The sequence below is a fragment of the Lycium barbarum genome, chromosome 12, assembly GCF_019175385.1.
Source record: "Lycium barbarum isolate Lr01 chromosome 12, ASM1917538v2, whole genome shotgun sequence".
NCBI lineage: Eukaryota > Viridiplantae > Streptophyta > Magnoliopsida > Solanales > Solanaceae > Lycium > Lycium barbarum.
Window position 1 is genome coordinate 4,922,651 of NC_083348.1, and position 5,178 is coordinate 4,927,828.

Genomic DNA, 5,178 nt, shown 5'->3' on the forward strand with positions numbered 1-5,178 from the left:
TACAGAGAGAAAAGTAGATCCTAATTTTTTGTTGATTAATTAATTTTTAACATAGATTGTTTTGCTTTTTAAGGATGTGATATTATCACATCAATAATGTTGAGCTAAAAATTGGCTTTAATGATCGAAAAAAATTGGTCACTGTTAGTATATTTATAATGAGTGGATTCATGTTCCTTAGTAGTGAAATGATCGTCAAAATTCATATTCCCTGCCTGTTTATGGTGCCACAATACTGCAAATATTGATGCAGTTCTTCGTAGGTGCAGGACTAACCAACCTAAAATTGAAATAAAAAATAATTCTAATGATAATTCTTCTAAAAAAATTCACAAGAGACGGATAAGTGAGGGTTTTCTTATGCTATACGGGGAACCAAAACCTTAAATAAGTTGGAATTTTTATCACTTGTATATGATGTAGTATAATTTTAGACTTGCTTCCATATGCATTTATCTGTTTCACATAGAAAAATCTAAATTGAAAATATCTTTAGCCAATTCATTAAACATAGGTGATACTACGTCCACTACTTCTTAAGATAGAAATGGTTTAAGAATATATATCTTACCAAATGTGAATACTTAAACCGATATAAAAAAATTGAACAACTCATTGCGAAAAAAATTGTTTGTAGATCGGGAAAGCTGGATCATATCTCATTTACTCTATGCTAAATTAATAACTTATTCTAAATAATAAAATCTTTTTGGATCTAAGAAAAAATTAGGTATAAAAGACTTACCGGTTGAATTTTCTATTAGATCAGATACAACAAATAAAGCTAGAATGTTCTTATCAATTGCGAATCTTTCAAAGAAATTGGAGTATCTGTAAGAGATAGTTCATTCAAGCACTAAGGCATAAATGAACGGTACATCATCAAATAAAGGAAAGAAAATGAAAGAAACTTACAACTTGGTGATTCATTAATTCAATTCTGAAGAATCCTTGAAAAGGGTATATGCTGGATTTGAATTTCATCATCATCGCCATTGACATCCTCTTTATTGTTGTCAATGCCCTTCATCTTAGGTGCAGTAGCTTGAGCTGCATTGAATTGTATGAATGATATGTACTACTAAAGTATCATTATATAGGAGGGGAAAGGGACTAGGGTTTGCAAAACTTGTTACAAACTTTGTTAAAATCTTATTTGCTCCTAATTTTAATACAAATATAAAGATTGTACTTTTTACAATTTGGAAAAATGAAACTTTCTTTCGTTTTGGTCCAAAAATAAATGAGAGTAAAAGTTCCGACTTTTCTCGTCACTTGGGATTATACATTTGAATATGAATTTCATTTGAAAATAATAATAAAATTTAGAGTTAGATTATTATTTCATTAGAAATATTTCCAAACTTATTTTTTGAATTTTAATTTTTTTGGTTCAAGATTATTTATTACTTAAGATAAAGGTCATTGTAAAGACTGCAATGTTATCTCGAGTGAGAATCTTATGACCTACCATAAGCTCTTGACGATGAATTAGGAGACAAGAGGAAGAGGAACAAGCGAGTTGTGCATGACGTGGCAAAGATTAAAAGGGGTAGCTCGACTATGGCTAGTGCCCAAGAGAAGGGGGAGAGGTTGATGGCGATGGGGGCTTAGGAAAGTAGTTGGGAGCGAACAATGTAACGACCCGTTTGGTCATTATAGCTTTTTGCCCCTTTTACCCCTATTGACACTTCCCCAAGCCTATGAGTACGATTTGGACCCGCGGGGATGGGTGGTACAGTTCCCGAGATAATTGAACGAGGTTTATGATGACTTGTGCGAATTAGAGCTTTAAAGTGAAAAATGTTTGACCAATATTTAACTTTTGGGTAAACGGATCTTATTCGGGTAAACAGACCATATTCGGGGATCCGTCGATTCTGAGAGGTTCGGATGGTTGATTATGACTTGGTAAGATGTTCGGTTCGGTTCCCAAGGCACTTGGGAGAATTTTGGGTTATTGGTTGGAAGAGAGTATTGGGCCATTAAACTCGGTCAAATAGACATTCGTTGGGAATTTCGAGACCACGAGTGAGTCTGAAGCATGTTTTTACGTGTAAATGCATGTCTTATTTGTATCTGGGAGGTCTTGGGTGATTGTCAGATTTCGGGATTGGATTGGTGAAAACCAAAAATTTTAGTGTCTGGTGTCCGCTGTAGCGGCACCAGATCAGCCATAGCGGACCTGCTATAGTGGTTTCTTGGTCCGCAATAGCAGGAAGTTGATATTTGATTGGGGCACCACAGCGGACAGGAATCCGCTGTGGCGGATGAGTAGCAGCGGTAGTGGAGCTACTGGCGCGAGCCCGCTGTAGCGGACTCAAAACCGCTGTAGCGAGGTGACGAGTTTCCAGAATTATTAAATGCTAGGATAAAACCCTTAACTCTCTATCACTTCATTCATTACTTTCTAAACATTCTTGAGGTAAATTGGGGAGTTTTTGGCTGATTTTTCCTTGTGGTAATTCTCCTAACCTAGCATTCATTATTTCAACCTTCCTAAGTTTGAATCCATACTAGAAACCCATTAGAATCTAAGGGGGAAAATGGGATGATAACTTCTTGAAATGAGTTCTAATCTTTCTGAATGGAAATTATTAGTGGATTTTGATGTGCCACGAAATTTCGGCACATTTGATGCTTTTAACAGGGAGTTTACTTGTTTTCAAGAAATTTTGTGTTGTGTTGATGTGGTTTTGTTATGTTCCATGTATATAGTGGTTGTATGGTGAAAGTTGGAGAATTACATGAAAAGATTGCAAAAAGAAGTGCAAAATGACAAGTAACTGAATGAGAAATTTGACAGGACAAAAGACGGACAGCAGAACATTCTACGGGACGTCAAATGGACCGTAAATTGGCCACAGTGTACCTGTCAACCAAATGAAATTTCTTGTAAGAAAACGACGGTCTGCAAAATATTTGACGGACCGTGAAACCTACCATCAATCAGTAATAGTGTTTAATTCAGCCAAGGGAAATCCTGCGGAGCATTTATATGGGACGTATAACAATTTCCGATCCGTCAAATAGGAAGCACGAAGGTATTGAAGAAGGCCGTTTGACGGCAGAAAAGGACATTTAACGGACCGTGTAACTTTTGAAGGTCAGTATAATAGTGCCGACGGGGGCAGTTTTGTCATCTTAATTCTCACGACTTGGACCATTATAAAAACTTATTGGGGTTTGTTTAGACTATTCTTGGTCAGATTTCAGTATTATTCTTTTAGCATTCAATACTCGATTATTTTTGGAGCTTTTTGGAGAACAAGACAAGACAATTTCAATTACTTTATTCTTATACTAATCAATAATAAGCATTATGAATTCTGTTATATTATGTTCTTCACTCTTCAATATGAGTAGCTATTCATTATTAAGGTTGTGAACCAAACGATGAGTGTCATGTGATTAGGAATTAAGATTGATATATGCATAATGGGTTGTTAGGGTTTACTTGTTCTTTATTCTCCGTTGTTAGTTGATGGTTGCAAACATTAACTTAAGCCACAAACCTTGCTGAATTTGGGAAAAATAAGTTAGGGTTTGGTAAGTACAAATAACAATATCTCGGGGCGTTAACCCTTGTTTAATAGATTCACTTAGGGATAAGAGGAATTTACTTGGCACAACACTAACCGTTCTTCATATTTACTCTTTTATATTTGGGAAAATCATAAAGAGAAATAGTCTTTAACTATTGGGAAATATTAGGGATTCAATTAGAGGTTAAGTGCATTCGTATGATAATCCATTACAAGTATATCAAGATCAATACCCATAGCATATACTTCATCTAAAGGGGGACACAATCTTAGTTTCTTTAATCCATTTAGTACAATCAAAAGCAATTTAGTTAATAAACAAACAATCCTTTCAACCTTAACGGAATACGAAACTAGACAGCAAGAAAGTACTCAACTAATTTAGTAACCTTTTCACATCCTATTCCCTGTGGGAGTCGACCCCAACCTAGTTGGGTTACTATATTTGACATCATCCGCGTTACGCTATTTAATATGTGTAATTTGAGCGTATCAAATTTTGGCGCCATTGCCAGGGAATACGGTTATGAAATTACTAAATAGTTTGTGCTTTACTTAAAGTCTTTTTCTATTCCATCACACCTTGTTTGTTGTTTACTATGAACCAGGCGATGATGAACTACAGAGGAGGACATGGAGCAGCTGGTAATAGGGGTTTGCAAGTGCAAGACCCACCAGTGGAAGTAGAGGTCGAGAATGTCTTTGTGGATATGTTAGACGAGGTGGAATATGCATCTGCTATTGTTCCACCTAGGGTGAATACCGCAAATTGCAAGATTGACTCCATTATCTACCAACTGCTCAAACTTGAGGAATATTTTCAGAACTCTACCGATGATGACCCTCATCAACACTTAAATAATTTTATGGGTGTGTATGTACAACGCATGCAGAATGTTGTTCCTGATGATGCAATTTGGCTAAAAAAATTCAAATATTCTTTAGCCGGTGAAGCAAGAGTTTGTTTTGAGAAGCTGCCAAACAATACTATTCATATGTGGGAAGAGCTGGTTGCTATCTTTCTCAAGAAGTGGTTTCCACCGAGCAAGAAAGCTGAAATTCATGATAAGATTTATGATTTAAAACAGCTTCCGGGGGAGCAACTATATAAAGCATGGGAGATATTCAAGGAGTGTTTGCAAAAGTCTCAAAATCATGATTTTCCAGACAATGTATTAGTGGAGAAGTTATATAGAGGGTTGTATCCATGGACACAAGTTGTGGAGAATAATGCAGTTGGTGGGTGTTTCACAGACAAGACATACGCCTGAATCACCCAGTTGCTTGATAAGCTTACTACTCACAATCAAGCATGGCATTCGGGTGGTACCGATAACGTAGCCTATGGAGTTCGAATGATCCATAATATTATGAAAGAGAATTAAGAGACTCAGCAAACTCTAGCTCAGCTTGCAACCAATATTTCTTTGCTGACAGAGAAGCAAAGAAAGTGAATTTTGTTGAAGAAGTTCCGGGAATGCCCAAGGGTATATATCAAGTTCAAGAGGGTCCATATCAAGAGGGGCCTTCTATGCAGTTTGAAGATGCTAACTATGTGAACAACTCTCAAGGAGGTTACCAAAGGCAGAACTACCAAAGAGGCTATCAGAATCAGACTCAAAATCAATGGAGA

The 5,178-nt window shown here is 36.3% G+C and overlaps 1 non-coding gene across 1 annotated transcript; it reads right to left on the reverse strand.

The window, feature by feature from the left end:
• Positions 1-4,601: 4,601 nt before the first annotated feature.
• On the reverse strand, positions 4,602-4,707 carry LOC132625317 (small nucleolar RNA R71). The gene has a single exon (XR_009576753.1). It is a non-coding gene; the product is annotated as a small nucleolar RNA R71 (small nucleolar RNA).
• Between the last annotated feature and the right edge of the window lie 471 nt (positions 4,708-5,178).